General features: G+C 47.4%; 1 long non-coding RNA gene across 1 annotated transcript; it reads right to left on the bottom strand.

Annotated features, from left to right (window-relative positions):
• Positions 1–677: 677 nt before the first annotated feature.
• LOC144950209 (uncharacterized) lies at positions 678–11045 on the bottom strand. Its single transcript, XR_013640358.1, has 3 exons — positions 10882–11045; positions 8889–8983; positions 678–736 (listed from the first exon to the last, which is right to left on the bottom strand). It is a non-coding gene; the product is annotated as an uncharacterized LOC144950209 (long non-coding RNA).
• Between the last annotated feature and the right edge of the window lie 2439 nt (positions 11046–13484).

Raw genomic sequence — 13484 nt, 5'->3', positions numbered from 1 at the left:
GAAGCAGGCCATTAGCACCGTGCCCAGCAGTAGAAACCTCTCACACGCGGAGGCAGACGCGTGCCTCCACTGCGAGCCGTGAGCACGTGGTGACATCCGAGTGCCGTCACAGCGGAAGAGTCACGGAGGAAGAGTCACGGAGGGAGTCACGGGAGAGCGCCGAGTGCTTTATTCATCTGGGGAGTGTTTACACTGGGCGGATAATCCCATTAGCCTCACCACTCACCCCTCTGTCCCCCCACCCCTCTAACCCCTCACCCCTCTGACCCCTCACCGCTCTGACCCCTCACCGCCCTGACCCCTCACCCCTCTGTCCCCCCACCCCTCTAACCCCTCACCCTCACCTCTCTGACCCCTCACCCCTCTGTCTCCTCACCCCTCTGACCCTTCACCCCTCTGACCCCCCACCCCTCTGACCCCCCACCCCTCTGCCCCCTCACCCCTCTGACCCCCCACCCCTCTGACCCCCCACCCCTCTGTCTCCTCACCCCTCTGCCCCCTCACCCCTCTGACCCCTCACCCCTCTGACCCCCCACCCCTCTGACCCCTCACCCCTCTGACCCCTCACCCCTCTGACCCCCCACCCCTCTGACCCCTCACCCCTCTGACCCCTCTGACCCCTCACCCCTCTGCCCCCTCACCCCTCTGACCCCTCACCCCTCTGACCCCCCACCCCCCTCTCCTCCGCGTCTTGGTCGAGCTCGGCCATCTCCTCCAGGTGTGCGGCCGTGATATCCTGCAGAGGGCATCAACATCACCATCAACATCACCACCAACATCACCACCAACATCAACATCACCATCAACATCAACATCACCATCAACATCACCACCAACATCACCATCAACATCACCATCAACATCACCACCAACATCAACATCACCATCAACATCAACATCACCACCAACATCAACATCACCATCAACATCACCATCAACATCACCACCAACATCACCACCAACATCAACATCACCATCAACATCAACATCACCATCAACATCACCACCAACATCACCATCACCACCAACATCAACATCACCATCAACATCACCATCAACATCACCACCAACATCACCACCAACATCAACATCACCATCAACATCACCACCAACATCACCACCAACATCAACATCACCATCAACATCACCATCAACATCACCACCAACATCACCACCAACATCAACATCACCATCAACATCACCATCAACATCACCATCACCATCAACATCACCATCAACATCACCACCAACATCACCACCAACATCAACATCACCGTCAACATCACCACCAACATCACCACCAACATCAACATCACCATCAACATCACCACCAACATCAACATCAATATCAACATCACCACCAACATCACCATCAACATCACCATCAACATCACCACCAACATCACCATCACCACCAACATCACCATCAACATCACCATCACCATCAACATCACCACCAACATCACCACCAACATCAACATCACCATCAACATCACCACCAACATCAACATCAATATTAACATCACCACCAACATCACCATCAACATCACCATCAACATCACCACCAACATCACCATCACCACCAACATCACCATCAACATCACCATCACCATCAACATCACCACCAACATCACCACCAACATCAACATCACCATCAACATCACCACCAACATCACCACCAACATCAACATCACCATCAACATCACCATCAACATCACCACCAACATCAACATCAACATCACCATCACCACCAACATCACCATCAATATCAATATCACTATCAACATCACCACCAACATCACCATCAACATCACCATCAACATCACCATCAACATCACCATCACCACCAACATCACCATCAACATCAATATCACTATCAACATCACCCCCAACATCAACATCAATATAACCACCACAAACATCACTATCAACATCAATATCACCATCACCATCAACATCACCTTCAACATCACCACCAAGATCAACATCACCACCAACATCACCACCACAAACATCACTATCAACATCACCATCAACGTCACCATCAATATCGCCATCAACATCACCAACAACATCAACATCACTGTCAACATCACCACTAACATGACCATCAACATCACAATCAAATCACCATCAACATCACCAACATCACCATCAACATCGCCATCAACATCACCACCAACATCACCACCAATATCATCATCACAATGAACATTACCACTAACATCCTACACCATCACCATGAACATCACCAATAAGATCATACAAATCATTATCAACACTACCACTAACATCAATACCATCATTATCAACATCACCAGCATCATCAACATCACAAACACCATCAATGACCACTAACATCAACATCAGAACCACCATCAACATCAGCATCATCATCACATTACCACCATCAACATCAGAACCATCTTTACTTAAAACATTCGTGACTGCAGGAATTCATATTCTTTGGGTCTTTCGGGAAAGTCACGTAGATAGGTTCAAAGAAAATAACAAAAAACTACGACGTTTCGATCGCAACACAAGCGGTCGTCATCAGGAAAAAGGGATTGGCTTCTAAAGGCAAACTGTTTTCAAGGTTAGAAATGGGCGTCGCCCAAATGTCAGCAGCCAATGTTAATGTAAGTGGTGGGCAGCGGCCGTGGTGGGTTTTCCACCAATCAAAAGGCTGCCAAGTAAAAATGATCATGTTAACGCAAGATCGTACAGCAGCCTCCACGGCGAGCACGCTGAGGTGGCTATGTTAATGTGAGAGAGTAGCATGTTAATGTGAGAGATGAGCGTGTTAATGTGAGAGAGTAGCATGTTAATGTGAGAGATGAGCATGTTAATGTGAGAGATTAGCATGTTAATGTGAGAGATGAGTGTGTTAATGTGAGAGATTGGCATGTTAATGTGAGAGATGAGTGTGTTAATGTGAGAGATTGGCATGTTAATGTGAGAGATGAGTGTGTTAATGTGAGAGAGTAGCATGTTAATGTGAGAGAGTAGCATGTTAATGTGAGAGATGAGCGTGTTAATGTGAGAGAGTAGCATGTTAATGTGAGAGATGAGCATGTTAATGTGAGAGATTAGCATGTTAATGTGAGAGATGAGTGTGTTAATGTGAGAGATTGGCATGTTAATGTGAGAGATGAGTGTGTTAATGTGAGAGATTAGCATGTTAATGTGAGAGATGAGCATGTTAATGTGAGAGATGAGTGTGTTAATATGAGAGATTGGCATGTTAATGTGAGAGATGAGCGTGTTAATGTGAGAGATTGGCATGTTAATGTGAGAGATGAGCATGTTAATGTGAGAGATGAGCGTGTTAATGTGAGAGATGAGCGTGTTAATGTGAGAGATGAGCGTGTTGATGTGAGAGATGAGCGTGTTGATGTGACAGATGAGCATGTCAATGTGACAGATGAGCATGTTAATGTGAGAGATTAACATGTTAATGTGAGAGATGAGCGTGTTGATGTGAGAGATGAGCATGTTAATGTGAGAGATGAGCGTGTTGATGTGAGAGATGAGCGTGTTAATGTGAGAGATGAGCGGGTTAATGTGAGAGATGAGCATGTTAATGTGAGAGATGAGCGTGTTGATGTGAGAGATGAGCGTGTTAATGTGAGAGATGAGCGGGTTAATGTGAGAGATGAGCATGTTAATGTGAGAGATTAGCATGTTAATGTGAGAGATTAGCATGTTAATGTGAGAGATTAGCGTGTTAATGTGAGAGATGAGTGTGTTAATGTGAGAGATGAGCATGTTAATGTGAGAGAGTAGCATGTTAATGTGAGAGATTAGCGTGTTAATGTGAGAGATGAGCGTGTTAATGTAAGAGATGAGCATGTTAATGTGAGAGATTAGCGTGTTAATGTGAGAGATTAGCGTGTTAATGTGAGAGATGAGTGTGTTAATGTGAGAGATGAGCATGTTAATGTGAGAGATGAGCATGTTAATGTGAGAGATTAGCATGTTAATGTGAGAGATGAGTGTGTTAATGTGAGAGATTGGCATGTTAATGTGAGAGATGAGCATGTTAATGTGAGAGATGAGCGTGTTAATGTGAGAGATTGGCATGTTAATGTGAGAGATGAGTGTGTTAATGTGAGAGATTGGCATGTTAATGTGAGAGATGAGCGTGTTAATGTGAGAGATTATCATGTCAATGTGAGAGATTAGCGTGTTAATGTGAGAGATGAGCGTGTCAATGTGACAGATGAGCATGTTAATGTGAGAGATTAACGTGTTAATGTGAGAGATGAGCATGTTAATGTGAGAGATTAGCATGTTAATGTGAGAGATGAGCGTGTTAATGTGAGAGATGAGCGTGTTAATGTGAGAGATGAGCATGTTAATGTGAGAGATGAGCGTGTTAATGTGAGAGATGATCGTGTTAATGTGAGAGATTAGCATGTTAATGTGAGAGATTAGCTTGTTAATGTGAGAGATTAGCGTGTTAATGTGAGAGATTAGCGTGTTAATGTGAGAGATTGGCATGTTAATGTGAGAGATTAGCGTGTTAATGTGAGAGATTGGCATGTTAATGTGAGAGATTAGCATGTTAATGTGAGAGATTAGCATGCTAATGTGAGAGATTAGCGTGTTAATGTGAGAGATTAGCATGTTAATGTGAGAGATTAGCATGCTAATGTGAGAGATTAGCATGTTAATGTGAGAGATTAGCATGTTAATGTGAGAGATTAGCATGTTAATGTGAGAGATTAGCGTGTTAATGTGAGAGATTAGCATGTTAATGTGAGAGATTAGCGTGTTAATGTGAGAGATTAGCGTGTTAATGTGAGAGATTAGTCTGTTAATGTGAGAGATTGGCATGTTAATGTGAGAGAATAGCGTGTTAATGTGAGAGATTAGCGTGTTAGTGTGAGATATTAGCGTGTTAATGTGAGAGATGAGCATGTTAATGTGAGAGATTAGCATGTTAATGTGAGAGATTAGCGTGTTAATGTGAGATATTAGCATGTTAATGTGAGAGATGAGCGTGTTAATGTGAGAGAATAGCATGTTAATGTGAGAGATTAGCGTGTTAGTGTGAGATATTAGCGTGTTAATGTGAGAGATGAGCATGTTAATGTGAGAGATTAGCATGTTAATGTGAGAGATTAGCGTGTTAGTGTGAGATATTAGCGTGTTAATGTGAGAGATGAGCATGTTAATGTGAGAGATTAGTGTGTTAATGTGAGAGATTAGCGTGTTAATGTGAGATATTAGCATGTTAATGTGAGAGATGAGCATGTTAATGTGAGAGATTAGCATGTTAATGTGAGAGATTAGCGTATTAATGTGAGAGATTAGCATGTTAATGTGAGAGATTAGCATGTTAATGTGAGAGATTAGCGTGTTATTGTGAGAGATTAGCGTGTTAATGTGAGAGATTAGCGTGTTAATGTGAGAGATTAGCGTGTTAATGTGAGAGATTAGCGTGTTATTGTGAGAGATTAGCGTGTTAATGTGAGAGATTAGCGTGTTAATGTGAGAGATTAGCATGTTAATGTGAGAGATTAGCGTGTTAATGTGAGAGATTAGCGTGTTAATGTGAGAGATTAGCGTGTTAATGTGAGAGATTAGCGTGTTAATGTGAGAGATTAGCGTGTTAATGTGAGAGATTAGCGTGTTAATGTGAGAGATTAGCGTGTTAATGTGAGAGATTGGCGTGTTAATGTGAGAGATTAGCATGTTAATGTGAGAGATTAGCATGTTAATGTGAGAGATTGGCGTGTTAATGTGAGAGATTGGCATGTTAATGTGAGAGATTAGCATGTTAATGTGAGAGATTAGCGTGTTAATGTGAGAGATTAGAGTGTTAATGTGTGAGATTAGCGTGTTAATGTGAGAGATTAGCGTGTTAATGTGAGAGATGAGCATGTTAATGTGAGAGATTAGCATGTTAATGTGAGAGATTAGCATGTTCATGTGAGAGATTGGCATGTTAATGTGAGAGATTAGAGTGTTAATGTGAGAGATTAGCATGTTAATGTGAGAGATTGGCGTGTTAATGTGAGAGATTAGCATGTTAATGTGAGAGATTAGCATGTTAATGTGAGAGATTAGCGTGTTAATGTGAGAGATTAGAGTGTTAATGTGTGAGATTAGCGTGTTAATGTGAGAGATTAGCGTGTTAATGTGAGAGATGAGCATGTTAATGTGAGAGATTAGCATGTTAATGTGAGAGATTAGCATGTTCATGTGAGAGATTGGCATGTTAATGTGAGAGATTAGAGTGTTAATGTGAGAGATTAGCATGTTAATGTGAGATATTAGAGTGTTAATGTGAGAGATTAGCGTGTTAATGTGAGAGATTAGCGTGTTAATGTGAGAGATGAGCGTGTTAATGTGAGAGATTAGCATGTTAATGTGAGAGATTAGCGTGTTAATGTGAGAGATTAGCGTGTTAATGTGAGAGATGAGCATGTTAATGTGAGAGCTTAGCGTGTTAATGTGAGAGATTAGCGTGTTAATGTGAGAGATTAGCGTGTTAATGTGAGAGATTAGCATGTTAATGTGAGAGATTAGCATGTTAATGTGAGAGATTAGCGTGTTAATGTGAGAGATTAGCGTGTTAATGTGAGAGATTAGCATGTTAATGTGAGAGATTAGTGTGTTAATGTGAGAGATTAGCGTGTTAATGTGAGAGATGAGCGTGTTAATGTGAGAGATTAGCGTGTTAATGTGAGAGATTGGCATGTTAATGTGAGAGATTAGCGTGTTAATCTGAGAGATTAGCGTGTTAATGTGAGAGATTAGCGTGTTAATGTGAGAGATTAGCGTGTTAATGTGAGAGATTAGCGTGTTAATGTGAGAGATTGGCATGTTAATGTGAGAGATGAGCGTGTTAATGTGAGAGATTAGTGTGTTAATGTGAGAGATTAGCGTGTTAATGTGAGAGATTGGCATGTTAATGTGAGAGATTAGCATGTTAATGTGAGAGATTAGCGTGTTAGTGTGAGATATTAGCGTGTTAATGTGAGAGATTAGCGTGTTAATGTGAGAGATTGGCATGTTAATGTGAGAGATTAGCATGTTAATGTGAGAGATTAGCGTGTTAATGTGAGAGATTAGCATGTTAATGTGAGAGATTAGCATGTTAATGTGAGAGATTAGCATGTTAATGTGAGAGATTGGCATGTTAATGTGAGAGATTGGCATGTTAATGTGAGAGATTAGCGTGTTAATGTGAGAGAGTAGCATGTTCATGGGAGAGATTGGCGTGTTAATGTGAGAGATTGGCATGTTAATGTGAGAGATTAGCATGCTAATGTGAGAGATTAGCATGTTAATGTGAGAGATTAGCGTGTTAATGTGAGAGATTGGCATGTTAATGTGAGAGATTAGCATGCTAATGTGAGAGATTAGCATGTTAATGTGAGAGATTGGCGTGTTAATGTGAGAGAGCAGCGTGTTAATGTGAGAGATTGGCATGTTAATGTGAGAGATTAGCGTGTTAATGTGAGAGATTAGCATGTTAATGTGAGAGATTAGCGTGTTAATGTGAGAGATTGGCATGTTAATGTGAGAGATTAGCATGCTAATGTGAGAGATTAGCATGCTAATGTGAGAGATTGGCGTGTTAATGTGAGAGATTGGCATGTTAATGTGAGAGATTATCGTGTTAATGTGAGAGATTGGCATGTTAATGTGAGAGATTGGCATGTTAATGTGAGAGATTATCGTGTTAATGTGAGAGATTGGCATGTTAATGTGAGAGATTAGCATGCTAATGTGAGAGATTGGCATGTTAATGTGAGAGATTGGCGTGTTAATGTGAGAGATTGGCATGTTAATGTGAGAGATTATCGTGTTAATGTGAGAGATTGGCATGTTAATGTGAGAGATTAGCGTGTTAATGTGAGAGATTGGCATGTTAATGTGAGAGATTAGCATGCTAATGTGAGAGATTAGCATGCTAATGTGAGAGATTGGCGTGTTAATGTGAGAGAGTAGCGTGTTAATGTGAGAGATTGGCATGTTAATGTGAGAGATTGGCGTGTTAATGTGAGAGATTGGCATGTTAATGTGAGAGATTATCGTGTTAATGTGAGAGATTGGCATGTTAATGTGAGAGATTAGCGTGTTGTGAAAGATTGGCACGTTAATGTGAGAGATTAGCGTGTTAATGTGAGAGATTGGCATGTTAATGTGAGAGATTGGCATGTTAATGTGAGAGATTGGCATGTTAATGTGAGAGATTAACGTGTTAATGTGAAAGATTGGCATGTTAATGTGAGAGATTGGCGTGTTAATGTGAGAGATTAGCGTGTTAATGTGAGAGATTGGCATGTTCATGTGAGAGATTGGCATGTTCATGGCAGATCGCAGAGCAGCAACCTCGAGCTGGGCGCGCGAGGTGGCTGTGTTGGTGTGAGACATTTAACCTGTTAATGTAAAATTAGAGAGCCGAAAATTACAACTAACATCGGAAGGTGGTAGGATGGGAACATGACAGCCAATTATGACTTCAACTGGTTAATAACGTCCGTCCAATGATTGCTCAGTTGGTACCCGCCACCGCCGCGGTCGCTGCCCACCGCTCACATTAACATTGGCTGCTGACATTTGGACCACGCTCATTTAAAACCTTTAAAACAGTTTGCCTTTAGAAGTTAACCCCCTATTCCTGATGACGACCGCTCGTGTTGTGATCGAAACGTCGTAGTTTTTTTCATATTCTTTGAACCTATCTACGTGACTTCACGGAAAGACCCAAAGAATATCAGGACCATCATCAAAATCATCGTCATCATCATAAACATTAACATCATCATCACCACCACCACCATGCCCACCACCACCAACATCCTCATGACCATCGACATCATCACCACCAAGTGAGCATCACGTGACTTCCACATGCACCTGCCTCTCACCTGCACGTGACGGTGCCACAGCTCGAGGTGTCGCCGTTGTGGGATCACGTGACCCTGCTCCAGTGCCCGGCGCAGCTCCTCCTGCACGTGCAGCACTGAGAGTGGGGGAGAAGCGGGGGGGGGGGGGCAGCAGAGTGGATTACAGATGTCCAGTGGGGGGCACGGGGTCAGAACGTGACACCGACAAACAATACAAAAACACGACAGGACGATAGGAGTGCAGAGTTTAGGGAAGGTACAGAGATTACTTACAACAGACGCACACATACAACTGTAATATGAGGATATATCCGGCTCACTGACGTATCACAACTCGTCATGGTGATTGGCTCTGCCAGTCCTGGTTTACAGCCAATGGGGGGAAGCCTGGTGGCATGGCCCTGATGTGATGGAAAGGTGACAGCTATAAGGATTGGTTCTGCTGGCTTTGGCCACAGCCAATGGGGAGATGAGTCAGGGGCGTGGTCCCGGGAGCTGACGAGGGAGCCTGGAAGATTCCATGCAGGCTAACGAGGATTGGCGGAAACGTACCACGTGACCCGAGTATTAAATAGGGGTGGAGACGAACGACACGTGGTCAGAACGGGAACGAACGGAGGAAGGGGGCCACGTGGGAGCGGGGCTCCGAGTTGCCACGTGGCAGTGCGTCTCTCTCTCTATCTGTCCCTCTCACGCTGCTGATAGGCAGTAACTGTAACATAAGTTGAATAACAGACGGATTCCAGAAGTCGTCTCAACGAGCTTTATTACACAACTAACACTGCTTTATCTCACCAGGTAAAGCCCACGAAGATAGTAACTTGTTTATCAGTACAGCATAATGGCAGAGGAGAGAGTGCAGGAGGAGTGTGCAGAGAATGTGTAGGTGGAGGGTGCAGGAGTAGGGTGCAGGAGTAGGGTGCAGGAGTAGGGTGCAGGAGGAGGGTGCAGGAGGAGGGTGCAGGAGGAGGGTGCAGGAGGAGGGTGCAGGAGGAGGGTGCAGGAGGAGGGTGCAGGAGGAGGGTGCAGGAGTAGGGTGCAGGAGTAGGGTGCAGGAGGAGGGTGCAGGAGGAGGGTGCAGGAGGAGGGTGCAGGAGGAGGGTGCAGGAGGAGGGTGCAGGAGGAGGGTGTAGGAGGAGGGTGCAGGAGGAGGGTGCAGGAGGAGGGTGTAGGAGGAGGGTGCAGGAGGAGGGTGCAGGAGGAGGGTGTAGGAGGAGGGTGCAGGAGGAGGGTGCAGGAGGAGAGTGTAGGAGGAGGGTGCAGGAGGAGGGTGCAGGAGGAGGGTGCAGGAGGAGAGTGCAGGAGGAGGGTGTAGGAGGAGGGTGCAGGAGGAGGGTGTAGGAGGAGGGTGCAGGAGGAGGGTGCAGGAGGAGGGTGCAGGAGGAGGGTGTAGGAGGAGGGTGTAGGAGGAGGGTGCAGGAGGAGGGTGCAGGAGGAGGGTGCAGGAGGAGGGTGCAGGAGGAGGGTGCAGGAGGAGGGTGTAGGAGGAGGGTGCAGGAGGAGGGTGCAGGAGGAGGGTGTAGGAGGAGGGTGTAGGAGGAGGGTGCAGGAGGAGGGTGCAGGAGGAGGGTGCAGGAGGAGGGTGCAGGAGGAGGGTGCAGGAGGAGGGTGCAGGAGGAGGGTGCAGGAGGAGGGTGCAGGAGGAGGGTGCAGGAGGAGAGTGTAGGAGGAGGGTGCAGGAGGAGGGTGCAGGAGGAGGGTGTAGGAGGAGGGTGCAGGAGGAGGGTGCAGGAGGAGGGTGCAGGAGGAGGGTGCAGGAGGAGGGTGCAGGAGGAGGGTGCAGGAGGAGAGTGTAGGAGGAGGGTGCAGAAGGAGGGTGCAGGAGGAGGGTGCAGGAGGAGGGTGCAGGAGGAGAGTGCAGGAGGAGGGTGCAGGAGGAGGGTGTAGGAGGAGGGTGCAGGAGGAGGGTGCAGGAGGAGGGTGTAGGAGGAGGGTGCAGGAGGAGGGTGTAGGAGGAGGGTGCAGGAGGAGGGTGTAGGAGGGGAGTGCAGGATGAGGGTGCAGGGCCGCTCACGCCGGCAGCCGATTCTCCGCATGTGCAGAAGGAAGCGGTTCCGTGCCGCCCTCAGCTCCTGCTCCCAGCGCTCCTTCTCCTCCTCCAGCGCCCGCACCACGGCAAGCGACTCCTGCAGGAGGGACCCCGCGGGGCCCCCTCGCTCCCCCGCGGGGCCCCCTCGCTCCCCCGCGGGGCCCCCGTCCGAGCCCGCGAGCCCCCCTCTCGACTGCCCCCCGAGCCCCCGTGTCCGCTGCTCCCACTGAAAGAGGTCGTCCCGGGAGAGCGCGAAGTCGACGCGGAGACGAGAGGAGCCGCGAGCTCCGGGGACCAGGGACTCGAGTAGCGAGCCTGAGAACACCTCGTCACGCACACGCAGACACCTCGTCACACACACGCAGACACCTCGTCACACACACACCTCGTCACACACACACCTCGTCACACAACAAACGCCATTCGCCACTAAGTGGCGGTGACGTCACCACGGTGCTTGTGCTAGGCTATGTGCACGTTGAGGCCACGTGAAGTGTCGAACGCCCACTGGCAGGAGGTCACGGGGCAGACCCAGGTGCCACGGGTCGACTGACTGAGATGACTGGCCGATGCACCACCTGTGTAGTGGCATAGTGTAGCAGCATAGCGCCGGCTGCTGGCAGGGAAGGGGATCTGCGGCGTATGGCAGCTCTGACGTCAGCAGGCCACGTGACACACCAGAGGGGGCTCGAGGGGAAAGGTCACAGAAGGGGCACACCAAGAACACGCTGGTAGGTTCCAGAAGGGGGGCGTGGCCGGGGGCGGAGCGAGGCCACGTGACAGTATAAGAGGGGCCCCTGTGGGGACCTCGGGGCTGTCGTGTGGAGTGGGATCCCCGTCGTGCTGCTCAAGTCTTCGTCACCGTCCTTCTCGTCGTCTTCACCATCCTTCTCGTCGTCTTCACCATCCTTCTCATCGTCGTCTCCATCTTCACCATCTCGGGGCGCCACCAGTCAGGCAGCCTGCCAACTGTCCTGAGTAGCGTCGCCGACAATAGATGGACGAATCACTAAGAGTGTTAACCCCGATGGTGCTTGTTAATAAAGAAGTGCCTCCAATTTCGATTTAAAGCTTTCGTGACTGCAGGGATTCATCTTCTTGGTTCTTTCGGTAAAGTCACGTAGAAGGGAAATAATAAAGTAATACAAATAAAACATAATAAAATTTATTTTATAATATTTTAATAATAAAAATCAAACATAATAACAAATATTTTATAATGTTGTATTTTTTTGTTTAATTATTTCCCTTAAATAATTAAATAATACTAAATTTGCGTTGTGACATTTTTTTTATTATGCTACATTTATTTTATTTTATTATTTCCCTTCTACGTGACTTTACCGAAAGAATCAAGAAGAAAAAAGTGCCTCCAAGTCGTATCGTCTCCAAGTGAGTCACTGCACCTCACCTGTGCCCCCCACTGTGCCAACTCGCTGTGTTTTAGCCGCCCGGCGCTCTGCTCGTTGTTGTGAGCATCGCTCCTCTGCCCTCTGCTGTTTGTGGAGGGCGACTGCCTCCAACTGCCCAGTAGCAGCGTCCTTCACGAGCCTCCTCCACAGAGGCCGATCTTGACACTGCTGGCACCAGTCATCGGCAAGTTCACTCAGCTCCACATCCTCCTGTACCACATCACTCCATCTCCTCTCTAGCCCGTGCTGTGCCCGTTTAACTGCCTCTATCCGACCAAACAGAAACCGTTTTGGCATGCAGTGGCTGGGCATGCGAGCAACATGACCCAGTCAACGCGATCTTGCTGCCGGAGGAGCTCACCGATAGGAATGTGTCCAGATCGTTCCAGGGTCTACGAGCTTCTCCCACAATGTATCCTGGTTAAACTAAGGATGGATCATAGAGAGGCCAGCCTGAATTGTTCAAACCAGTGCAGATGTTCCTTGAGAGGGATCCATGACAGACCAGGTAGCTTCCACACAGCGTTACGCAGCTGCTGAAAAGACAATGCCGCTCAACTGAATCGGAGTGAGACATCTGCCGTCAAAGCGGAGCTGGTCATAAGCACACTGCCCAGGTATGGAAACCTCTCCAATCTCTCCACAACTGCCTCATCACTCATGGGGAGTGGAGGGAGGAGAGTATTTGATGACACAAAATACCCAGGCAGGTGTTAAGTTTTGGTGGGGCTGATGGTAAGGCCCCACCTCTCAGAGCCAGCCGCCTGGGCGTCCTTACCGTACCTGCTACAGGTGCGGCTGCAGGGGCCACATCGCCGTCGACTGCCGCCGCGGAAATGGAGGCTTCCCGCCGCATCCATCCTCCGGCTACAATACCTCCTCCTCCTCCTCCCACAATCCACAGGACCAGAGAGCCTAATGGCCACGAACAGAGCGATGAGAACCCCTGCAGTGGACCATTCTTCACGCACGAGCGAAACCGTCTCTACCCGTGGGGACGGTCCTGCCGCACACACTCGCTCGCGAGACATCATTTTTTGTTGATTAGGACGGTTTGTTCACGCCGTCACATTTCCTTTGTTGCTGTTTATTGTTGTTGTTCGTTGCTCTTCCACAGTCACTGCTTATGATTACGCTAGTTCATGGGTCGGTCACAACACATACGCGCACGTTTGC

Source organism: Lampetra fluviatilis, chromosome 56 (assembly GCF_964198595.1).
Source record: "Lampetra fluviatilis chromosome 56, kcLamFluv1.1, whole genome shotgun sequence".
Classification (NCBI taxonomy): domain Eukaryota; kingdom Metazoa; phylum Chordata; class Hyperoartia; order Petromyzontiformes; family Petromyzontidae; genus Lampetra; species Lampetra fluviatilis.
Note: the sequence above shows the minus strand (reverse complement) of the source record. Positions and strands in the feature narration are given on the sequence as shown.